At 39.3% G+C, this 26,605-nt stretch overlaps 1 long non-coding RNA gene across 1 annotated transcript in view; it reads right to left on the minus strand.

Moving 5' to 3' along the window:
• Positions 1-3,043, minus strand: part of LOC120621934 (uncharacterized) — a 53,931-nt gene extending 50,888 nt beyond the window's left edge. Inside the window, exon 1 of the long non-coding RNA XR_005658350.1 lies at positions 2,961-3,043. This is a non-coding gene — a long non-coding RNA (uncharacterized LOC120621934). The remainder of the gene's footprint in view (positions 1-2,960) is intronic.
• Between the last annotated feature and the right edge of the window lie 23,562 nt (positions 3,044-26,605).

Consider the following 26,605-nt stretch of genomic DNA (forward strand, 5'->3'; position numbering starts at 1 on the left):
GCTGTCCCTGCATTGCCACCACTCCAGTCGAGAATACAATGACCTTTCACTTGGATTACTCTGAGAACGTTTTATCGAATACACTGCTTCTTTCCCATCTCCTCATCTCTGCTTCCCAAACCCCGCGAACCCTACTTTATACTGGTGTGAGACTAAAATCGACTACAACATGGTCTAATAGAAATTTCAAATGTCGTATACTGTATGATACAGTAGGCACTAGCCACATAAGGCTATTAACCTCTTGGAATATGGCTCGTACAACTGGGGAACTGAGTTTTAATTTATTTTTATTAATTTAATTTTAAATACCTACACGTGGCTAAGTAACTACCTTATTGAACAGCGTAGATCTAGATCTAATTATGCAGTGCCTGATTAAAAAACAACCAGTAACTCAATTGTATCCTAATGGTGTGAATGAAATAAACAGAAAACTTGTCGACTCGTTCACGATCTGGTTCAACCTGAACACCCAGTCTTACACCCCACTGCCCTTCACCACAGCCCCCATGATACCAATATTTTGGAATGCTCATAAATTTTTTTAAAAAGCCCTGCAATTGTCCCTTCTGGGGCTTTGTTTGATCTCCTTTGCTTGGAAGCCCCAGCTTATCGCATTGCTCCTACGAGCCTGCCTATTATTCAAAACCCAGGAGGCTCTAAAGTGCCATCTCCTCAATGAGAACATGACCAGAGTCTCTCAGTTGAAGGACTTAAGAAACCCACAGTACACTGTTTTAATTACAGTTTGCCTTATATTGCTGGTGAGATTTGTTGTTGTTGTTGTTGTTATTTCTTATTAGAATCTTCTCCATTGGATCCCAAGTTCCTTAGGGTGATTCAAGTTTGCAAATCCATGACATCTCACATGATGTCTAGTTTTAATAAATGCTCACTAAATGTAATATTATGAATTTGTACAACAAAAACTATATTTCCAGATACTCTTTAGTCCTTGGGCTTTTATAATAACTGCTCCAATATGAGTTTTTTTTTTTAGACAACTGAAACTGGGTATATTCATATACTATAACTATAAATATGGTATTAATGAGCAAACACTTGTTTCATAGGAAGAACCATAAACTGAACAAAGTTCATAATCCTCCTTTATTTAAAATTTAAATAGAAACTCATCTATCACGACTGTACTTGCCCCTCTGAAGAGAAGAGGTTCCTGTAAGTTGCAACTGAACATGCATGGAGAATTCCCTCTAAAAAATTCACCAAATCCTCACTGCATGACCAGTTCTAGGCAAAGTGCCGAGAGGGAGCAGACAAACATGAGAAACAGTTTCTACTTCAGGTGCTTAAAATTAAGCTGGGTCCAAATGGCACACATGTAACAAACTAAAGAGCAGCATGGAACGATCTAGTAGAAGTGGTCCTGTTGCTTTGGTGAATGGGATACATTTTGAGCTCTGATAGTCTGTGAATGTCTGGAATGAACCATAAAGAACAAGTATGGCTATTTTTGACAAAAAGACAAAGAGGCAAAAACAAACACTAGGATGCATGGATAATAACAGAAGATAAATGAATGACCTGTGTGAAATAAAGGTTCTATGAAATGCGGAATATTGAAGATAAGTAAGGGAAAAATGCAGAGGCTAGAATAAATAACAGGACTCAAGGCAGTGGAAAATACTCTGAAGCATGTGAGTAGAAGAGAGATGAAATAAAAATAAAATGCACATAGAAGTGATTTCTCCCATTTAGCTTTAACTTTAAAACTAGTTCTCTCAGGACTTTCAGAATGGCAGAATAAGGAGCTCAGAGAACCCTATCCCTCCGTTTCACAATTTAACTGGTGAAAATTATATTTTTTAATCATTTAAAATCTCTAGAAATTTTCCTTAGGGCATACAGGAAATAGAAACATTCATTTAAGAAAATCTACTAAATTTCAACGAGAATATCGAGAGCCTGTGGCATGGGCATGTAGCCACAGACTACACCACTAGACCCCTCCTCCCCACACACAACTCAGTGTTATACGAGCTTCTCGGCTCCCAGTCTGGGACTATGGCTTCACACCAGAAGGGGCAGGATGCCGCTATTTTTTATTTCCCCCAGACCCATGCTACAGATGCTCTATTCCAAGCAGCCACTGTGCAGAGGGCGTGTCTCTTCTCCTCAGCCAGCTCCTCCCTCACCCCCATTCATTGAGCAAAAACTCTACCCCACATCTAGCAGGCCAAGAATAATAGGCCCTGCTCGCCCCAGTCTCAGCTCACTTACAGGGAAGAGGTTCCACATTGGGAGGAATCCAGAAGACCAGCGGTTGCCTGTCTGCCTCCCACATGCTTACTCATAGAGCCGGGGCACTCCAAGAAAAAAGGCTCCCACTGATACAGTGAATACCCACAGGCCAGCTGGAGTGCTTTTTCCTGATGGTCTGTTTCTGCTCTGGGTAGAACAACCTCTATATCAAAGATCCACCCAGACATGTCATCATAAAGATGATGAAATCCAAAACAAGGAAATATCTTAAAAGCAGAAGAGAAACATAACTCATCACATAAAAGAGAACCATAATAGCATTAACAGCTGACATCTCCTCACAAACAAGGTGGCCAGAAGGCAGTGGGATGATGTATTAAAAGTGTCAAAAGTTAAAATGTCAACCTAGAGTCTTACACCCAGCAAAACTGTCTTTGAAAAATGAGGGCAAAATAAAGATATCCCCTGTAAACAAAAATTGAATTTGTTGCTAACAGACCTTTCATGAATGAAACACTAAAAGTTCTTCTGGCTGAAAGCAAGTGACACCAGCCAGTAATTCAAATCCACATGAAAAAGCAAAAGAACACTGGCAATGATAATTATGCAGGTAATTGAAAGAGACAGTATAATTGCATATTTCTTCTCCTTTCTTCTCTTGACTGATGAAACAATACGTGGGCTGTTTCGCATATTGCATTGTTAAGGTCAGAACGTATAGAAATGTAACCTACCTGACCATAACAAAGCTGTAGTGGAGTAAGGAAATGATACCAGATGGTCAGTCAAAGCCACGGGAAGAACAGAAGAGAACCGGAAAGGGTAAATAAGAGAGCAGTCAATATAACATGCTTTATAAACATCTACCTGCTAAACTTTCTTCTCTCCGGTTATTTAAAAATATAACATTATATAAAGTAATAATTATAAAAATGTATTGTTGGATTTGTAACATAACAAGCATAATATGTATAATAGTAATAGTTTTAAAAAGTGAGGAGAAAATTATGTTTTATACAGAAGTAAAATTTCTTAATTCCACTTGGCTTAAGTGTATAAACCTGAAATAGATTCTGATAAGTTAAGATGCCTATTGCAACCTAAAAGATGATTTGTCCAGGATGTGCTTGTCTATACTGATTACTATAAAGAAATCTAGAATTTATGCAATTATAGCATAAAGCTGGCTAGAGAATGGAAATTAATCCTGTAACATCTTTGTCACTGAACGACTAAACACATATTAAAACTAAGAAGCTCTAGACCTAAGTGGCTGAGCTGACATGCACGCCACACGTTGTTAGTGCTTGTTTGCTATTCCAGTAATGAGAAAACGGACAACTAGGAAGCTGGTTATGAAGGCTCAAGCCCCTCAAGAAAGGAATACCACATCTGTGCCTCCTTCTCACTTATATCTTTTGAATCATTAGTACCTAGTGTTTAGCAAGATGTATGATTCACTGAGTCTGTTCTGACAATTTTATCTTTTGTGGCAACCCATAGAAGAAGAAAAGAGTACAGTGGTGTGTGTTATGGCTTTGAACAGCTTGAGTCTTGCCACAATTTATTTAATCTATTATGGTACAGAATACAATATAACACCAATTTAAGCCTATATACATATCGACTATGTCAAAAATTCCCAAATTTCTTTCTGGGAGTCATAGATTCAGGTCTTTTGTTTGGCAGAATGCAGAACACAAATTTTGGGCTGGTGCAAATTATTGGTTAAAATAAAAATAGTTACTATTATTGAGCAATTTAAAAAACCTTGTTATTGTAAGTGCTAAGGCAACTACTAATAACTCAAAAATAAAATTAAAATTATTAAAGGTGTTAAAGTGTTATTCTAGAAAATATTCAATTAATAAAAAAGAAGGCAATGAAGGAGGAAGAGAACAACAGCAACAACGAAAGACATGAAACATCGGGAAAAAAATAAAGCAAAATGGTATATACAAATCGAACCCTATTACTAATCAGGACCCTTACCTCAAAACACATAGAAGCAGTTCACAACGCATTACAGACCTAAATGTCAGACCTACACCTATAAAACCCTTACAATAAATTATAGAAATAACTCTATGTGATCTTGAGCACAAGTGACAAAGGAAAGAAACAGTCAATTTGGACTATATAAAATTGAAAACTTTCATGCTTCAAATTATACCATCAAGAACAGGAAAAGACAAGCCACGGAATGAGAGAAAACATTCATACATCTTATCTATGCGAATGGATTTGTATCAAGAATATATAAAGAATTCTTAAACTCAATAATATAAATACAAAAAAATTGCCTATTTTTTTTTAAATAGGCAAAGAATGTGAATAGACATTTCTCCAAGGAAAATATACAAGTGGCCAAAAAGATCATGAGATGATGCACGACACCATCAGTTATGCAGGAAATATAAATAATAACTACAATGAGATGCCACTTCCCTCCTACTAGGATAGCTAAAATAAAAGTCAGAAAATACCAAGTGTTAGAAAATACCAAGTGTTAGAGATGATGTGGAAAAACTGGAGTCCTCATACGTTACAGATGGCAACATAAAATGTTGTAGCCACCTTGCAAAAACTGTTTGGAAGTTTCTCAAAATTTAAACACAGAGTTATCATGCTTCCTGGCAATTCTACTCCAAAGTATATGTACCCAAGGCAAATGAAAATATACATCCACACAAAACTTGTACACAAATGTTCATAGCATCATTACTCAAATAGCCAGAGTGGAAATAACACAAACATCCATCAACTGATAAAAGGATAAGTAAAATCTAATACATCCGTACAATGGAATAATTGACAATAAAATGAAGTGTTGATACATGCTACAACATGGATAAACCTTTATGCTAAGTGAAAGGAACTAGTAACAAAACAACATATCTGAATGACTCAACTTAAATGAAATGCCTAGAATAGTACAATTTATACAGACAGAAAGTAGATGAGCAGTTTCTTAATGCCAGGAAGAGGTTAGAAGGTGGAGTGGGGAATATTGAGCATCTTTTTATGTACTTATTGATCATTTACATAGCTTCTTTAGAGAAATGTTTATTCAGATCCCTTGCCCAATTTTACTTGGGTAGACTTTTTATTATTGAGTTACAAGCATTCTTTATATATTCTAGATATAAGGTCCAATTTGTGTTTAGCCAATATTTTCTCCCAATCTTTGGCTGTTTTTTCACTTGACAATGCCTTTTGAAACACAAAAGTTTTAACTTTTTATGAAGTTCAGTTTATATGTTCTTTCCTTTGTCGCTCAAGTTGTTGGTGTCATACACTTATCCTTTATAAAGGGAAAAAAAACGAGAGTCTGCTTCCTATGTTTGCTTCTTGTTTATAGAGACAATACTTAAATGCTAGTTGGACTCAAACTGTATGTTAATGGTGACAGCAGTGTTGAGAAAAGTACATCATTCTCTTTATAGGGCCCATAGCCTTCCTGTCAGTAGGTCATGATTTAGTGGAAGCCCCTCTGGTGCTGGGGAGATGTCAGAGCATTTTGGTAAGATGGGATAAAGAAGGTTTTGCCCCAGTGATAGCTAAGAGATGTGAATGTCACTTAAATGTCTATGATTTTCTCTCTTTCATGACTCTCTAGGAGCAAATTTATTCATTTGCCTCCAGAAGAAGGTCTTCCCCCACTTTTTGTCTGGAACAAGGGCTCAGATGGACAAAGGAAGACAGATCCTGCTTCTCTTTTGGTGAAAGTCAGAGGTGACAGAGTTCCCTTTACAATCCAGTTCTCCATCCCGAAGAGCCAAGCATAAGCGAGCCAGGTTCGAGTCAACATCAGATGTTTAAAATGGGAAACTTGGTATCTGATTAGAAAGTACTTATAAAACTAAGAGCATCTTTACAATTCTAATTAAAGTCAGCATGGGTGTGTTGGGGGTGGGAATGAAGATGGAAGTTTTTCTATTCCCACCAAGGATATCCTAAACTAGTCAAGTTAGGAAGAATGAGCCTAGAAATACAGACATCACTCCCACATCGAGGAAGCTCCAGGCAAAAAGACGATGAACATTTGAGCCTCTTTAGCTACATAGAGGTGTGAGTGTCATTGTCATTACAGTACCCAAGCTGCCTTAAATGTGAAGCTGTTAATGAACTCGGTGGACTGCTCTCTGCACTGCCAAAAGTTAGTGATTATTCTCTTAACACGAAAGGAGACTTTCATTTTCAAAAATGCCCCCAAGAAAACAATATTCTCTGCGATAAGTCATCAAATGTGCATCGCTCTTCCCTTTTTATGTCGATATGTGTTTATCTAGATAGAATCCAATGGTTGAAGCTTGTGTGCATATATGTATGTGTGCATTTTCCTATAAATTTATGTATTATATGTTAATTTAAAATATGTACATAAAGGTTGATATTAAGAGCGTGGTGAAGTCGAAGGGTGTAAAACAAATGTCAGCACGTGAGATTTTTTTCATTGTATTACCAACTATTTTGTTTGTTTGTTCGTTTGTTTAATATGATCTCATTATACACCTGTACATCCTTGGCATACTCCAGGCATTAATGAAAACAATAAACAAACAAAATCTATATGCTCACAGAGCTCACATTCCATTAGGGAAACAACCACAACCCAAAATAGATGTGATAAGTGCTATGCCAAGAAATAAAACATGATGATATGATAAAGAGATCCTGGGTGTCTATTTAGTATTACTTGGTCAGGGAAGTTTCGCTGAGGAGATGGCATTTAGACTGAGACTCAGATCAGACTGACAAGAAAACACCCATAATGGGGAGGGGGAGCGGGAGGGGAAGGCAGCATTCTAGGCCCAGAGAACAGCCATTGCCAAGATCTGGAGACAGGAAATGTCTTGGTATGTCCCAGGATCAAGAAGGCCAATGTGACAGGAGCAGGGGGAATAATGAAGAGAGTGACAGAAGACGAGGTCAGCCAAGTTAAGTAGCTTGGATTTTGCTTGCATTTTAATGCATTATTGCTGACACTGTAGTCTGGGAATCAAGATTTGGGTGGGTTTTGATCAATGCCTTGCCATTAACTCACTGTACGACTCCGGAAAACTTATATCCTTTCTCTTGGCCTCAGAGCGACCTCAACTGTGAAACAAAGAGATTGAACTAGAAAGTAGATGATCTATGAATTCCCTCTGAGTGCTAACATTCTATGATTCTAATCTTTGCCCTCAAAGACGAAGTTGAACACTCCCTTTTCTTAAAAGTACTGAGGCCCCTCTGTGAACTAGGGAAGAACAGCTCTGGGTATGCTGGTCATTTTGCCCTGAATTGTAAAACTGCCAAGATTTAAGATAGGATGAAGAGCCCAAGACTGCATTTCCCCTGTATTGTTGACATTTCTTACAAGATGTATTTACTGCGAGTTTTTATATTTTGCTTCTGTCTTCATCACTTTTCCAGTTTCTTCTGATTACCTGACTAAAGCTCCTCAATTCTCTACTTCTACCTCAAAAACGAGAGAGAGAGAGAGAGAGAGAGAGAGAGATGAATAAATATGGAAGTCATAATCCCGGCCCAATATACACAGGTTCACTGGTTTTCCGACACTCCTATGAGAACAACATCAAGTATGCAAAACTTGCTCACTTTTCTCTGCACAAAGGTGCTTGAAGATCTAACACTACAAAGCTCGATCACTTTGTAGAACTTCTCAATTGGAAATATAATCAACCGGGGAAGCAATTTGCAGAACCCGAAATTCACTGTGACTAAAGATTGGTTGGCTCTCACCATAAATAATTTAGAAAGACCACTAAACAAACACTTCAATAGCTTCATAGGGTTACTAAATAAACAAGCAATACGTGCACAAGATAAACCTTTTAAAGGAACAGCTAAGAGATTTGGACTTTTAAAGAATATTTACCTTAGAACTGAGATAAAACCCAAGACCGAGTTTAAAGGGACAGACAGGAAAGAGCACACAGGCCCTCTCCCATGGATCAAGAGGAGAACGCTGTTTCTGATTTGTAGTATTTTAAGGCTGCACTGATACCGTGACCTCTTGTTCAGAGTCACGCATGCTTTAGCAGGAAAAAAAAACAAAACGAAAGACTTTTCAACAATATAGATATTTGTGAGTGTGGTGTTTTGTGTGATTTTTATCATGCATTGGGGCCAAAATACATCAGTTGGAAAACAACTCTGTTTCATTATGTAATATAATATATGACATAAAGAAATTTCCTTTGTAAGAAACAATATATTTTGTGAAGTGATTTGCCGTGAAACTGAATAAAATACTCTAGGAAAAAAATGTTGTCTGTTTTTAAGTTGCTAACAATATGAGTCATGTGAAAAGTATTTTATTACATATAAGCAGGAGTGCATTTGATGATTGGATTTTAACACTGTTTCTTTAGTATTTAGCGATGGAAACTGGGATAAATTACTCAGCTTCTTTGAGTATCACCTGTAATCTACCAAATAAGGTAGTTGGATTAAATGTTCTCAAACTGTAGATCAATGTTGAAACACTGGAAGTACATTTTGCCATCACGTATTGCATTTGCACGCAGCACATGATAAGTATTTAATCAGTTCATCAACGATTTCATGAAAAACTGACACAGTGAGACACGAGGTTTTGCTAATTAGAAAATGTCATTATTTATCTTGGTAATAAAGTATCTTAATAATGTAGAGCCTCGAAGCTGTTCTCTCAGAACTCTATTTCTGTCTCCTACCAGCCATAAAGGAACTTTGGGAAGATCATATAAACTCTCTGGACCACTATTTCCTCATTCCTGAAACGGGCATAATAGTACTTTCTTCTCAGAACTCTTGTGAACGGTTAAGAACACAGGCATTAGAATCAGATCATTGCATGTGAAAAAACTGGCTCTTTTAGTTATCGGTTGTGTGAATTTGGGGGTGATTCATTGAACTTTTAAGGGCCTCAATTTTTCCATCTATAAAATGGAGATGAGCACAATATCTAATTAAAAGAGCAGTTGTAAGGATGAGGTAAGAGAAAGTATGTATAACAATTAGAAAAGTACTGAACGTTCGGCAAATGTTAGTGTTCATTTATATTATTGTTTTTTTACTACAACTAGAAATAGTATTGGTAGTTTTAGCAGCAGTACCATGTGAAAATTCAGGTATTAAGTGGACAGGAATCAAATCGTTTGAAGGGCAGAGACCATAAAGTGGCCCCATAGGCTGGAGCTATTAGAGAAGGCTTGAAGTTGGAGCCATGGTTAGGTTTGAGTCTCAGTGAAGGGAAAAGAAGGTCAAGAGAAAGACATTACAACCTGAGAGGACAGAATAATCAAAGAGCTGAAAGGGGAAAAGCTATGCTAAATCTCCAAGTGAAGGCAGCAAAATAAACACACGCATATACTCTTGCTTCTTCTTGACACCCTAGGAAAATGACATGAAGAAAATATTTTTGAGGCATAAAACCATAAGAAAAAAATAAGACAAAAACAGCAATAAAACTTAGAAATCTGGTTAAGCAACTGGACTAGTTCTAAATGACTTAGGAAACGTGAGGACTATGAATTCTAAATTAGCAATAGGGAAAGCTAAAATGTGACTAAATTCATGTCAGAAATACCGCCCCCCGCCAGCCCCCAAATTCAGGAATGTACAGCTCCAGTTATCGCTTATGATGGAAGTGAGGGTAGGGCTAAAACGTGGAGGATTCCTTGAAAGTCTGCTTAAGAAACGCTTAAATCTCCAGATTCTGTGCCCAAGTCCATTCAGAAGGCCTTTGGACACAGAAACACAAGCCCAGTCAAGGATGGCACTACCTTACTGAAGTCAGAGGGATGATGTGCACATCTATATGCTGAATGCTGAGATCTGCCCTACTTCCTCATTCCCAGTCTCCTTTCATTATTGGACTTCTACAACACTAAAAATCAAACCTACGTCTTGACAAGAAAAGATGGGAAAATTGTCTCAAGGAATCTGACTAGCCCGAGAGGAAAGATACACAGGTACTGGCATTGAGACTTCCTCCACAAAGCAGCCCACGCAGGTCACCTCTCTATTTTGAAGACTCAGATTAATACATTTCAGCAAAGCACGCAGAATTTCATATCAGTCTTTAAGAACATCACTCTAAAAAACAATCAGACCATTAAGAAAAGGTGCTAAAGTGAAAGACAGAGACCTAAATGCAAGCGAGGGGGAAAAAAAGGCAACTTGGATATAATAGAAAAAAATGCAAGGAAAAAACTTGTACAAAAATGTTATTAATATATTACATTCATAAAATAATAACGATGCACTTTACAGCGACAAATATTCTGAAAATATAAAAAGGGTCTTGGATATAAATTTAAAAACAGAAATGAAAAAATCAGTAGGATTGCAAGATTAAATTAGGGAAATTTCCCCAAAAGCAGGACAAAATGTCTAGAGATGAAAAATGGGACAGAACACTAAGAAAACTTAGAATACGCCCAGAATTTCTCATATAGCAATGATAAGAGTTCCAGAAAGAAAGCGCTGATAAAAAGTAAAGAAACAAAGTTGTCATTGAAAAACTTTATCAAAAATGTTCAGAACTGAAGGATATGAATTGCCAAATGTCTGGTACAGTGAAAAAAAGCAGACCCATACCAATGTACTACATCATCTTGAAATATCAAAGACCATATACATTTCCAGGGAGAGAAGTAAATAGTCACATACGAAAGATGAGAAATCAAAAGCAGCTTTAGACTTCACAATAACACAGCTGGAAGGTTAGAAAACAATGAATCAGAGCCTTCAAATTCTGAAGGAAAATGATTTACAATCTAAAATTTTATACCCAACCAAACTTTCAACCAAAGGTGACACTAGAATAAAGACATTGTGAGGCATGCCATGGTCTTTTAAAAATGTTACTTCTCATTATTCCTATTTTTGTGAAGCTACTGGATGGTGTGCCCCAATAAAACAAGGAAGAAGTGATCAAAAGCAAAGACATGACTATAGTAAGAGGGAATCAAACACCAGAAATAGAAAGAATATCCCCTTGTGATAGCTATACCCCGAGAGTAGAAGACAATCTAATTCATGAGAAGATGCTTAGAATTTTGATAAAAATATTTTCTAGAATATAAAATTTAAAGAATACTTGAAGATTTTGATAATCAAGAAAGTATTTGGGCTAAATTAATTATAAGAACATAGGAAACTAAACAAAGAAAAAATAAACACAAGTATTCACAAAAAAGAAAAAACTGTGCAGAAAAGAAGAAATTTTGATTTACTGCATGGTTCAGGATTTACCTAGTAATAATCCAGAAAACACTGACTATTCATGTAACTAAAATTATGAGGGATATGTTGGAAGTGTTGGAGAAACAGGAAATGTGTGTGCGTGTGCGTGTGCGTGCGTGTGTGTATGAAGCCAATGGATAATGACTAAGCTGAAACATCTGTAAATAGCCTTATATTTAGCAATGCTTCCCAACCTTGTTCAAGATGTGGCATACACACACGCATGCACGCACACGCACACACACACACTTATAAGGCACACAGTAATAAATGGCAAAGGATGAGATTGGAAGCAATGAGACAGGAGCTCAGGCCACCCCTGGGTCCTCTTCACCTCCCGAGGGCAGAAAGGATCGACATCTCCCCACATCTGTAATCTGTCTGCTGCTTACTGTTAGAAAAACTTTGATTTAGAGACAGGGGTAGGTAAATGTAAAAAAAAAAAAGCTAAATGTGTTTAAAGTGATTCTTGGGGTGGCGGGCGGGTGACAATCCAGAACAGAGACCATTTTTTTTCATAATAAACTTAGTAGAATGAATTGTATCTTTAAACTATGTATATATATTATTTTACTTTTAAAAATAAAATAAATAAAAACTTATACTATACCTTTTGGAGGTTTCTTGACATTTAAAAAATAGTTATTCTGAATATGTACATCCAGAAATGCTTTAAAACTCACAAACACACACACCCATGCAAATGGGTGCACAAATGTGTGTGCACACACACAGATAAAGACAGAGAAAGAGAAACAGAGAGGAGGAGGAAGAAGAAAATTTTCAAGGAAGATAACAAAAAGTTGTGTTGATCTTTAATCAAAATGGTGTTTTATCATAGGAACTTATTAGACGATTCATGCTAAACCAATTGAAGGAATGTGACTGCAGGTGGTTATTCTTCCCATGACTTCTCCACCTCTCTCCTGCTGGCAAAGCAGACGGGCAGACTTTTACACCATAGATCTTCTTCTCAAGATCTTCCAGATTCCTTATACTTGTCCTACAGGCCCACACCCAGGCCCACATATGCAAAAGCTCACACACACAGCCCTTATAAGAACAGCCTATCTTTATTGTCCAAGACCTAGATTTCCTCTCAGAGCCACACCTCATTCCAGAGCAGGGGATTAGTCTGGTCCAATTTCATCCTCTGTCATTGGATTTGGACCCAGACAGGGCAAACAACTCTCCAGCTGCCTTCTCCCTCCCACACTCAGCACCACCCAGTGTGCCCAGGATGCATCCTCTGGTTTTACAGCAAGGGGGTGGCCTCCTCTAGAAAGTGAGTCTGGAGGGGAAGATTATAAAATAACTGCTCTTCCTTGACAGTAAAGATAGTCATTTGGTTAACCTTTCTTAAATAAAAGCATTTTATTATTTAAATATATATATAGCCCCCTCACTTTAACCTGCTCCACGGGAGGTTCATGCAGGCTTTACAACACTTGCAAAATGCTGTCCGAGGCACTCCTGACTTCCTTATGGATGTATTGCCTAATACATTTATTCCTTCGATCGAAGAGTGTTGCAGTAGTGTTTGGAACATAGGCGAGAAATTAAGTGATGCCTACTTGAATCGGTGCTAAAACAGTGAAAGACATGATGCTCTGGATGCTCACTGGAAGAGAGGACACCTTCTAATTCAGACTTCTGGAGGAGTTAAGAGGGCGCGCGCATGCGTGTGTGTGTGTGTGTGTGTGTGTAAGGGGTGACTACTTGTCAAGGAAGAAGAGTCCTCTAGGCAGAGAGAATTGTTTAGGCAAAGGCCCAGGGCTGCAGGAAATATTTGAGAAATAAAAGATTATTCCTGCTGAAGCACAGAAAGGAAAAGGGGAGGGTCAGAGTTGCTGGTGAGACGGGAAGCGGAAGACGTGGTGGGCAGGGTCAACCACGCAAGGCCTTGTCCCCTCCCTTTGGTAGTAATGAACTGCTGGAGAGTTTTTAAAAGGGCAGCGACATGACCAGATTTAGAGTTTCAGAGTTTCACTCATTCTTGGCACCAGCTGGGTGCTTTGGAGATCTAGTCTGTATTTTAAAAAGCCAGTGGCACCCTGATTATAGCAATTCCATGAGTATTTAACTTGAGTTGGATACTAATTGCCTAACATCTAAAGATTATTAAATACTTCTAAATATATAGTCATATTTTATCAACATAACTATCTACAAGGCCATCGTGATTATCTTCGTTTTTACCAAAGCAGAGACTAAGACTCAGAAAAATAAAGTGGAATGCGGGGCTGGCTCTGGATCCATGCCACCAACCTACTGTTCCAGGACGGAGGGAAGGTTCTGTGCTTGCTTCGACAGCCTAGATCATAATAGAAACAGGTAATATAAACATAATGGCCAGTTTCAGTTGACTAAAATTTATGACCTATAGGATGATCCGGTAAAAATGAAAAGACATGAATCTGAAAACTAGAAGACCCTCAGGGACTAGTCAAGGTCAAATGCGACAGTCATGTGGAAATTCTGTGGAAAATATTAGGTGTTCTTCTAGCTAAATATCTATTTACACAGAATGAACTCCAATAAAGTTGTTTAAAAACGCAGCATAGTACATGTACTGCAGTGCCCACTGTATATATATTCCTGTGTAAACACAGACTATCTCTGAAAAGATAAAAGAAGTAGGTTTTGGGGACGGCCTCTGGGGAGACCTGGGTGGGCGGGGAGGAGATTAAGTTTCACTGTAGATCCATTTACACTGCTTTAATTTTTGCACTGGGCATGCATCACACTTTCAAAATGGAATTTAATTATGAATTAAAAGATATTTTGAAAAAAAAAAAATAATGCTATACTAACTCAGAGGAAGCGTTTTAAAATATTAGCCCGGAAAAGGCAGGCAAAACATCACTGGTGCTTTTTCTTCAGTTTCTGACATGTTCCAGAACTAGCTTTGTAACGCAGATTACATAACTCCTGGGGAACTAGCACTTGTCCCAACTTGGAAGAGCCATTTTACGTCTCATCACCCTGAGGGCTGTGCCCAGGCACTGTAGTCCACGGAGCCTCAGGCACTTCAGCCTTCATTTACCCCCGAGATGGGTACCCTGCCGCTGTGAAAACACACAATGGCAACCAATCAGCATTTGATCCTGAAACTCCGCCGACTGAATTCAAGTTCACCAATATGTATGTGAAGGAAAAAGGGCAGAAGGTGGAAGGAATCTTTCTTCTTAATGCCCTAGACCCGTGTTTTAGAAACTATTTTCTGTGGCGTTCACAGCTGTTTCCAAGGAAAAGGAAATCTCTGTCCAATGTGTTTGCAAAACGCCAGGTTCTCGCCTCCTCCTGTGCATTGGTGCACAAGACACAGTAGCGTGTTAGAGCTGTGGGATTTACTGTACATATTCTTGACCAGAGGAATCTATTTTTCAAGGCAGGCCTCTGAACGTTTTCAGGAACTCACTACTGTACGGAACACTGTGGGAGCAATGCTGCCATGAGCTGAGTGATGGATTTTTCCAGCAGCAGCCTGCATTGGTCATGCTCTTGCTCGCCACACTGTTGTGCATTCATCTTCCACCTTCATGCTGACTTTGACCATGGAATTTGCCTTGGCCGGTGAAACATCGGCAAAGAGAGCAAGCAACGTTTTGATAAGTCACTGAGGACTTGCCCTCTTGGATCTCTCTCTGTCTCTGAGATCCTCATGTGTGACAAAGGCTGGGGGGAAAGACCAAGCAGAGCGACCCGGCCCCAGCCAGGTCAGCCAGTTAGGTGAGCCCAGCCTTCAGCCAACCAGCCAGATGCATGAGTGAGCCCAAGCGAGTGCAGCAGAACTGCTCGACCAGACACGGAGTGCGACAAATAATAAATCATCATTGTTTTAAGCCACTACATTTTGAGGTGGTTTGCTACATGGCGACAAGTCACTGAAACAGAGAGTTAAATGTCAAGTGAAGCAGTGGTCCAAGAACCAAGAAACTTGAACTCTTTTCTGAGCTCTGTTCCCTGCCTCAGTTTCCTCATGTGTAGAAAGAGGAAGCTGGAATAGATAATGTCTAATGGGCCTTCTACCTCTAATGTGTGTTTAATGCAAAAAGAATGGGTTCCACCTAAAAGGACTATTGTTTTGGCCATTAGACCCCAAGCTGCAGAAACATATATCTTACAGGTGAAACGAGGGAGCTACCCTCGGGAGTTTGCAAATCTGGCTCTTCGTCCTCTAGGCTGACTTAGCCCAGATGTTACAATGGAACGATCTGAGTCTGGAGTGTGAGACTTAGCAAAATAAGAGGCAAGGTGATGGCCCACGGGTCACAGACTCTTTGCCTTCTCACCTCCCTCATTTTGGGGGGCTCAATGGGTCTGTCGGCAGCAGCATGACCCTGAGCTCTCTGAGCGACCGGGTTTGTGTTTACAAGGTAGGGGACAGAAGAGTAACAAAAATCACCCCAGTTCCAAGCCAAGCTTTCTAGCCGTCTGGGAGGAATAGGAGTGTGGGATCACATACTCTGTTTGTTTGTGGTTCTTTTAAGTGATGTCCAGAGACCCACATTTCATGCTTGTTTGAAAGTGTATACGTAACAGGGGAAGCTGTTAGACAGCAGTTTGCCTTCACTCAAGTTATTTACTTATTTAGTTATGTCAGCATGCAGTTCATGGAGTCATAATTCTTTACTGTGCCCTAAGGTGACCAGCATTTGAGGGTGTCAGAAGGAAATCTGCATCTCATGTTTATAAATATTTCTCGGCACATCATATCTGGCCGTTTGTATTTCAGTTAAACAGGCGTTTTGTTTGTTTGTTCAAAAAGCTTTCTTTTATTGGTAATATGACTTTCAAAAAAGGAGTGAAAAAAGGAAAAAAATATCCATGTCATAGGGAGGAAAAAAATACATCATCCCAAAATAAACTGAACCAAATTCCTTGAAAGTGCTGAAAACTACTTTAAGATGTTCAGAATCCAAAAAAGAAAGGTGGGGGGAGCAGTAATTCATAATCACCGATCTTTACTGCAAAGGTCTAACCTAATGTAGAAAAGTTTATTTTAATTACGAGGGAAAAATCAAATAAGCTCAAACACAAAACACATTGTTGCTATTCTGCATTGCGTATGTTGACAACAGAAAAAAAAATCATTTTAAAGGAAAAACAAAATTCTAAATCAAGTGAAAACAAACAAGAAAGCTAGATGAAGATAACACCTCAAAGAAATGCTGTTCTGTTTACTTTTCTAAGAGACAACGACTATGATCTACGAGCAACATCTTCTAGCTTATGAAATGTCACAAAAGTGTGCAGCCCGAGCCAATAGTCTGACTCCCGTCACAGGACCCACAGAGCATTCAAAGATGAGGCATTTTCCTTTGACTTCCTGGAGTTTTCCTGTATGACAATGAAGGCTGAGGCAGGATGACTTTGCACCCTTTGTAGAGCAGGAAATGGCCGGCTTCAAACCTGTCCTCTGGGTCATCTCTCCTGTTCAGCTCTATGTTCTGCAACTGGCAGAAAGGGGTACAGGAGCAGCTCAGGGTGGGGACTGCTCCCCCTTTCGGTCTGTAAGGAATTTAAGTTACACTCGGGACCCAGAGCCGCCTCTGCCTTGCTCCCAGGAAAATGCTCACTGAAGACAGAGCTGACGAATCGTCTTGAAGAAGCTGCAAAGGTGTGGTCACTTCCATGGCTACATTCTCACATGCAATTTTGTCACCATCACTAGCAATCGGTCTTAAGAGATAAAAGTTTATTTGGAAACTCATTCAGCATGTTAACTGTGGTTTAAGCGAATGGCTCCCTCTTCTCTCATTTTAGCCAGAGATTTACACCCCTTCCAAGAGAGCCCTGGTCTTATTTATGTAACAGCACTAGAGAGTGGCTTGAGGTTGCCTCTTACAATAACAAGCTCTGTTTATGCCTTGTGGGGCTGGGCCAGGCAGTGAACGCAACTTGGATCAAAACAGGCACCTAGAAAGTAGAGCGGGCAGCATGGAGAGGCTTTACCAAGTCTGTCCCTCCTTTACATGAGACGACTTGAGCATTCTGGTCAATCACCTGGACCTCAGAGCTATGTGTGGTCCTACAGGACCTCCACATACTCTGGGTTCTGAACTGTTTCAGGCACAATAGTCCCTGAAATGTGGGTACAACTTTAGGACAAAACACATAATGTTAGTAATACGAGAAACAAACAGAAATGCTTTTCTGCTGTTACTGCTTATCCTGATAAAAACAGGCATTATAAAACACACTTTAGTGTTAATTTTTATTCAGAGAAACCCTTCTACAATTTCAGATGTTGCACTGTAATATACACACATACACACTCATATATATATCACTCATATAAAATACGTGTTAATAAATTTTAATAACATAAGGAGTTAGCAAGCATTATTCCTTTTCCTTATCAACATTCTTAACCTTTCACAAATCCACCTAGAGTTTTTAAGAATTGTTAATGCTATACACACATTTACAAGAGTTTAGATAAGGTATACTTAGCTTCATTATTAATTCAAATGACAAAGGTTAAGTAAATTGGTATCTCTGAGAAGAACATGAACTATACTTCAATTTCATCTACAATACTAAAATAGTAATATCTCTATAAAAGTAAGAAGTTACAAAACTTTCTTCACAAGCTGTTAAATGGCGCCCCCTTCCTGTCAGTGATGAATTTGGTCAAGGAGCAAAAAACAATCACTGCCTTTTAACATCTCAAATTGTTAAGAGTTGTTAAGACTCTTATAAAGATAAGCTCATGTAGACCCTTCATCAGACATGTAAAGCAGGTTAGTATACAGAGACGGGCAGGTCTTATCCATTTAGTGAATCATTTAAAAATATTTTCAGTAGGTACTATGTTAATCACTAGCGACAAACAAGGTCCTAATTCTCAGGGACCTCAAAATCTCATAGGGGAGACATAAAAGCAAACCAAGTACTTTAAGACGGGTCACTAAGTGCCATATCTGAGATGTGCACCAAGTGCTATTATGGAAATAATAAGTTTGCCGGAGTACTTTAACGAGAGCTTCCTAGAGAAGGCAAGTAAGTTAGATAAGGAAGGATGGTTAAATGTGGACCACTCATAAAGAGTTGAGAGAGAATACTAGACAACTCAAATAAAATTTTAAATTCTTTAAAGCTTAAAAGCGTGTCTTGGAATAAGGACCAAGTACTGCAGGGTGGCAGCTGCATAAGATCTATGTGGGTAAGTAAAAAAATAAGTTGGGAATATATTCTAAAGGACTTACAGGCCAAGTTGAAGAGTTTAGACTTCAATCTAAAGTTGATAAGAGCCACAGAAAGGTTATTAAACAGTCAACTATGCACTCAGTTATATGTCACAGTTGTCACCTCATTCTCTTCAGTTACCAGCTCAATTAAATATTAATCCAACAATTTCATAGGGTGCCAGTTCTATGCTAAGTCTTGGGGTACTTCAGAGGCATCTTCTTTGCTCAACTTAGCCACACTATGAAAGTGTTATAAATCCACAGCACAGACAAGGCAGAGGGTAAAATTCAATATGTTGTTATATTGAGTCTTTGTAAAAAAATAGTGAAAGCAGTATATACTGTGCTACCTTTTGTGTAAAAAAGGGAAATAATAAAATACATATAAACCTGATTATTTTTACACAAAGAAAGATAGGAACGATTAACATAAACTGTTTAACCTAACAAAGGTAGGAGCAGGGATAAAGGGGTGACACGCTCTGAGTATGTAATTTTGCAGAGTATGAACTGTTGGAAGTATAGTAATGTTCTACATATTAAAAAATAAAATTTAAAAAGATGTGGGGAAAAACCTCAGTTCAGTGCAAAAAGGAAACAAATCAATAAATTCAGTTTTTAAAATGAAAAATATAATCACGCGGAGGTAAAAAATAGATCTAATGCCAGTGACTATAGAACACAGTACTAAGAAGAGATAACTTCAGTCTGGAGGAAATGCATCTGCAAATAAGCCTTGAACTCTTCGGAATAGGGTTTCTTTTTTTATTTCATAGTATTTGAGGTCTAGGAATTCTAAAACGAATTTTTATGTATGGTAGAATTCAGTAAATGTGCTGATGTAATTGGGAGCAAAAGTTTTCACTATGGAAGAAACAAGATGAAAAAAAGGGAAAGCGAGGGAGAATCAGTTGGAGCTGGATTGGAATTAGGAGCGTTTGGTATGAATTAGTGATTTCTAAAGCTATATAAATATGTATGGTTTTTACACCAGTTCTATGTGCTGAAAGTGCTTAGAAGCACTGACACCCCAGTATCAATGAGCACACCTAGCACTCAGATCTTGTTTCTTAATACCATTCCTTGACAGAAGGAGAAAAGATCCTTGGAGAAATGACTGATTCCATGGCTGGAGTGATAAAAGTACAAGATAAGCCTGGAATATCTCACTGTACCAGAAAGTAAAGAATTTCTCAAGCGAATGCAGAGAGAATGTCCAAAAAACACAGGAGCCAGCTTGAAGGATCTCCCACTGGCATCAAAATAAAGAAGATAATGGATTATAGACCATTGATTAAAATATAAATTCATGAATATATACTGAAATTGACGTACAGATAATAGAAGATTTATGGACAGACAGACAGGGAAAGTGGGGTCTTTTTCTTATACTAGACTGCCAACTGATGACTGGGAATGAAGTGGTATAATCATCATGGTAAATGTTGGTTTAGGCAAGAATCATTATGAGTACTTAATCTAGGAGAGAAAGCTTATTAATTGCAAGAGGAACATCACAACTGTAAGAAGAGAAACTGAACAACCTTTTAACCAATGGTCAAAATTAGCATCAAAATGAGAGCAGAGAAATATCATAGGCTTTAGGATGTGATACCCTGAGGACACAACCTCACTTCTGCGGTATTCTCACCAGGGATATATAATGGAACATAACCATGAGGAAACATTGAACATTAAACCCTGATTGTAGAACGTTCTATAAAATGATTTCCTGTATTCTTCAAAAATGTCAATCACATGAATGGCGTAGCAAGGCCAAGGAACTGTTACAAATTAAAAGAAACTAAAGAGAGATGACAACTAAATGTAATATGTGACCCTGTACTTAATCCTGTAAATAAAGGAAAAATACTGACAAAATTGGAATGTGCAATGTAAGTTCAATAAAAATTATGTATCAATGGTATGTTTTATAAATTTGATAACTGTACAGTGGTCATATGACCGAGTATTAGTTTTCTTAGAAAATACATCAAAAGTCTCAAGGAGTAATGGAGCATGATGCAAGTACACTACTCTCAAATAGTTGAGAAAAAATTACAAACTATGCACACACAAACACACATATAAAGAGGTTGTGATACAACAAATACAGCAACACATTCAAGTTTGGTGAATCTTGGTAAATGGTATGCACAAGTTTTTAGTACTGTTTTAGCGATTTTCAGTTAGCTACAAGTTATTCCAAAATGAAAAGTTTAACAAACAGAGCCATACAAGATGTATGACCAAGTAATGATGTGCGCAACATGCCCCACATTTATTTTAATGACCCAGGTGGCAACCGGCCGGACAGGTCCGAAGGGCACCTGAGCACGGATGTGCGTACGCATTTATAGCCACTTCTAGGAAGGCTTAAAACAATCTGTGTACCTCATGAAACCTGCTTCAACCCAACTCCGAAAGTATCCCCCAGGTGGTCTTGATGACTATAATGCCACACTCGCTGCAGGGCCTTGGTGACATCAAGAACAGCCCAGACATCTACTGAGCTCTAAGAATGGCTCCCTCACAAAGCCTTTGGCCAGGCAACGTCTAGACGACTTCCTTTTAGATACACTGTGGCCTTGAGAATGAATCCTCTTCCTCCTTGGTCATCGGACTCTACCTGAATGAATGTGTTCTGAGATCAGAAGAGCAAAGACAAAGAAGGGTATGATGCTATCGCTCTGCAGGCTCTAGTCACAGGACAAATTATTTGAACATTCCCTTGAAAGGTGTTCAAGAGGCCATCTGATGAGCAGATAGAGTTCTGGGCTTAAAGGTCAAGCACGTTAGAAGTGTTATGACTGAGAGTATCACTAATACTGAATACCTCGAGTCCTAATTTTATTAGCTGCTAAATGGTTCGCTTTCATATAATGCTTTGCAAATTGTGGAGCGCTTTCAGGCATACCCTCTCCGAAGTAATAATACTGTCAATAGTAACAATAACACTTATTTACGAAGCACTTATTCTGCGATGAGTCTCTATGAAGTGCTTTACATAGATCTCATTTAATCATTGAGACAGCTTCTGTTGTACGTGAACCTCAGGTAGGTTAAATAAGTTCCTGATATCACAGAGAGTAAGCAGCAATACTAGGATTCAAACATACGACTGACATTAAAATCTAAGCTCTTAATCACAATTATACCCTTAATGTCCCTTATGAGTATCACTCCCATTATTCAAACAAAGGAACGAAGGCCCTGAAAAGTGAAAGGATTTATCTAAGTTTGGAATAGCCTGGCTCAGGTCGAGCGACTCCAAATCTGGCATCGTTTCTACTCTGGATGCTTCAAGGGTCACATAAAACAATGGGTAGAAAGTACTTCATAAATTGTGAAATTTATGAATATAGGAGGATTAAATATCATTATAACCCTTAAACACTTCCCTTGTGCATCATGAGAGCAAGCTGCAGCAGGAATTAAAGGGGGAGCTGAGACACACTGGACATGAGTTGGGCAATTTCTTATAAAGTTAAACATACACTTGCCACTTGACCTAGCGATCCCACCCCTAGGTATTTAACCGAGAGAAATGAAAATAAATGTTCATATAAAAATCGAGATGGAAAGTTTATTGCAGCGTTATCCATAATTGCCAAAAAGTGGAAACAACCCAAACATCCTTCAACTGGTGACTGAATAAACAAACTGGAACATCATGGAAAGGATCGGTATTCGGCAATAACATGAAATGAACTGACATATGCAACAAACACGGATGAATCATAAAGGCATTGTGCTAAATGAAAGAAGCCACGATCAAAAAAGCTACATACTATATGTTTCCATTTGTATAATATTCTAGAAAAGGCAAAACTATAAGGACATAAAAACCAAGCAATGGTAGCCAGAGTCTGGGTTTGGAAAAAGTATACTGACTAGAGCGGAGCATGAGGAAACTCGTTCGGGTGATGTCAATGTTTTCTATCTTCACCGTGCTGGTGGTTACACGACTACATGGATTTTGTTAAAAATCACAGTACTCTCATCAGAAAAAGGGTCGATTTTTATGACTGAGAGTATCACTAATACTGAATACCTCGAGTCCTAATTTTATTAGGACTGGATGTAACTCACCCTCCAATAAACGTGACTTAAATTTTTAAAAAAAGGGTGGGGGAAGGCCAAGATTCTCTAAGAGTTGATGGAATAGCATGATGGATACAGCATTTGGCATCTCTCTGGCCTGCTGGGGACACCTTACAGGAAGGTGTCAAGAGCCTAGAGACAGTGCATTGTTTTTCCAGGAAAACCATGTACATAAAAAATCTTGCATAGGTGCATCTCCACATAGGATTTTTGCTATTCTCTGGCATAATTTTGCTTCTCACTTTATCTTGTTTGAACAGTTCAGCATTATCAAAATTGTAGCCCATGCTGAGTCACTCACCAGGTGTGGGCCTGAGGACAGCTCACCCGCTTCGTTCTTTTCTCTGAGAACTATACTGTGTCTTCCTCCTCTAAGGAGCTCCCCACCCTCTCCCCAGCTGCTCTTCTTCGCATTTCCAGGCCCAGCTCTGCCTCCTTGACCAACTCAGCCCCCATAAGCCTACGAATTGCTCCATCTCAGTTTGCTCTTCATTCTGTTCTTACTACATGCTGCTGTTTGTGACTGCCTACAGCCTCTTGCTCAGGTTCTCAGTATAGATGCAGGCTGGCGGACCTTACTAGTGGCCACCGATATAAATTCATCTTCCTGTTCTTGAATAGAAGGCAGACTTTCCTTCCTAGATGCCTTCACAGTTAAGTGGAGCCACGTGACAGTGGCCAACAGGCTGCAAGATTTGCTGTGTTCTACTTATAGACAAAGCTTAGAAGAGGAAGCCTGAAATGTCAATAGTTATGTTCGTCTGATTCCAAATGTGGAAGTCTCATATTATGATGCTAAAGATTGAGATATTCAGAATCACAGAAGTATCACTTGGAAGACAGCTTTGGAAGAATCATGTGAACCTTTAGTGAACTTTGTGTGAGGACGAAACAAACCTCCTTGTGACAAGCTGTTGAGAGTTAGGGGTTGTTTGTTACCACACTATAACTGAGGCTATCCTGACTAGTACAAGTGTATGACATAGAAACACATTTGGTAGGTTAGAACCCAATCACATGGAAACCAACCAAAGAAAGGGGCAAGTAAATATCTCCACAACTGCAGGATTGAACACGCCTCCTGAGACACACCCAGCAGGTTCCCAATAAATGCCTACTGCACTGACATTTGCTTTGGCCACGTAGGGAGTCGGTGTGAAGCAAGGACGTACATTTTAATATAATAGTTATTCCAAAGCACATTACTCTAAACAGTAACAGAAAACAATAATTTGAGATCATTCTTAATTTAGCTTTTAATATCCATCTCCTGAAATAATGGGAACATACTTAAGAGGAACATTGTTTGGATATCAGCCATTCTTTTGAATTATATTTCCTTTTCAAAAGATTAAATATTTACAAACCTACTTAGTGCCTCTTTACTCCAAAGTGATGCTAGAGGTCCTCCTGACTATGAATAATTTGACCAAAAGACAAGTCATGTTAAATGTACCCCAAGCACACATGTGTGCATGTGCACACAAACACACACACACGTGCAGGCAATGTATTGTGTCTAAAATAAGAATTTTATTATGTTTTATTTAAGAAAGGTCTTGGGCTTAGAAGCTAGGTAAATAAAAATAAAAGTGAGCTCAAATGGATAGGACACTAGATTTGAAGTCAGAAAATGAGGGTGAGAATCCAATTCTGCTGATGCTACATGCTTGGTCTTAAGCATTCTAATTCCTCGCTCTGAAAAAGACATAATATCATCTTATGTCTACTTACTTTACAGAATTGTTGTGACACGAATAAAATTATTCTATTCAATATCACTTAAAATTAGTATAATCTAGGGGAAAAAATCCTAGGTTTCGCTATCTTTCTCATAAAAAAAGCAAAGATTCCACTTAGGCCAACGAATGGTTTTTCTTCACAACGGCATTCTATATTCTCTCGGGATTTCTACATTTGCTAACTTCTCATCTCAGAGGAGGGAAAAACATTTTAGTGCATCTCTCCAACAATGCACTTATTCTCAGCTAACTGCTAACTACTCTGGAGTTTGAGCTACCTTCAACTTGGCACCCTAATTGCAGGTTTGGGAGTTTTTTCTCTTCTCATCCGGGCATTCTCACACTCCCGACCCTGCTCCTTCTCTCCCATCCATGTGAGTTTGCATCGGCCGACGTGGGAAGTCAGGTGGGACTGCCCTTGCTGCAGACAGAACTGGGGCTGTGGAGAGCCTCATGGCGGCAGGGAGCGATGGGAAGGAAACGTGGGAGTGTGGGGTGAATGCATGTTGATAGCATCGTAGGTGGGAAAGCTGGTCTGGAAAGTGTTGCCCTCAGCCTGAATACTGTCCACAAAATCTCCGCGCTCCTGACATTGCCAGACTTCTTTCTCTGCCACTTGGTGGGAAACAATTTTGTTAGGATCACCCTTCATTCAGCAAATCGCTTTTCTGAAGCCTTTTGAATTATAGTTTCTCACCCTAGGTTTCTGCCAGACTGTGTACTTCAGTAGCTATTTCTCTACCACTCTGGAGCTCCCAATTAAGCTGTAGTCAAGGCTCTCGTGGCATAAATTAGGAACAGAAAAACCAGTTTTAACTCATGGCTCTGAAAAACAATCAGCAGAGCCAGGAGGCCTGCTTTGGCAAAGGCGCTCTCTCGGCTGGGGAGAAAGGGCGGCCCGGCCGCTCAGCTCACTCAGCTCTGCGTTTTCTATCCCACAGGAGCAGAGCCACTGGTAGGCACACGGCTGCCTGTTTGTAGTGGCTCTGCTCCCAACCTATGGCAGCATCCTCCCTGTGTTTTTGGCATATGAAGAAGAGTAATGGGAGGATGCTGATGCTGGTGCTCTAACTGGGATGCAGCTCTAACTAGCTGATGCTGGTGCTCTAACTGCTTTGTTTCCAGTTTACCATTCCCAGCATCTGCAGGGCACACAAAGCCTAGGGGCTGGCAATTCACAAGATGGCTTCGTGTTACTATCTGGAAACTTCCTACTATGTTCTGATGTCAAGGCTGTGGGGGAGTCACCCCTCGGGATAACACATTCTCTACGTTTCAAGGGAGATGCTGACTTTTCTATTCCCTTCTCTGCATGCACGGAAGTGAATCTAGCAGGCCTCAGTCTGACGTGGTCCATCAGTCCTAAGGCGACACCATGACCGGCAGTGGGGGCAGCGAAGTGGCAGCTCGGCAGCAGTCCTCCTCCTCCTCGTGCTCCTGGGCTCGGAGCTGCAAACAAACCCGCAGCTCCGTTTTCGTTTCTTGGCCCTGGGCCCCTTCTTTCCGGCACTCTGTTTCAAAAACATCACAAGCCGTGCAGGTGGTTTGTGTTGCACCACAGCTCGTATTCTTGACAGATCCTACATCTGCACATTACTACTCCTTGATGCCTCCAGCCTGAAACTTTCCCAGACACACTGGCCTAAGAGCCTCAGAAGCCATGCATGAGGGGGACTAACTGCACAGGAATTCCTTACTGGGTCTGAAGGTTGTGGGGGTCGTGCTGTTTTAAACAAGAGAAGCTCCACGGCCACTTAGCTCTGAACTTCAAGGCATTTGACTACATTAGAAACCCACCCTCCCTTCAGGACAATGAGTATTGAGCAGGGCCCTGGGGCAAATCCAAGTTACCATAATCATGAGTTATCACCATTGCCACAATTGCTATCACACGATTAACGTGTTTATTGAATGAATAAACAAATAACAACAACAATAATAATAGTTAACATTTATTGGGTCTTTCTCATTTGTAAGGCACTGGTCTAGATCAGACAATTCCTCTCTAATGTTCACAACTACTACAGGAGGTAGGTACTAATTTACACACTTCATAGATAAGAAAACTAACTAATAAAGTAAACAATCTGACCAAGG

The sequence above is a fragment of the Pteropus medius genome, unplaced genomic scaffold (assembly GCF_902729225.1).
Source record: "Pteropus medius unplaced genomic scaffold, Ma_sr-lr_union100, whole genome shotgun sequence".
NCBI classification, from domain to species: Eukaryota; Metazoa; Chordata; class Mammalia; order Chiroptera; family Pteropodidae; genus Pteropus; species Pteropus medius.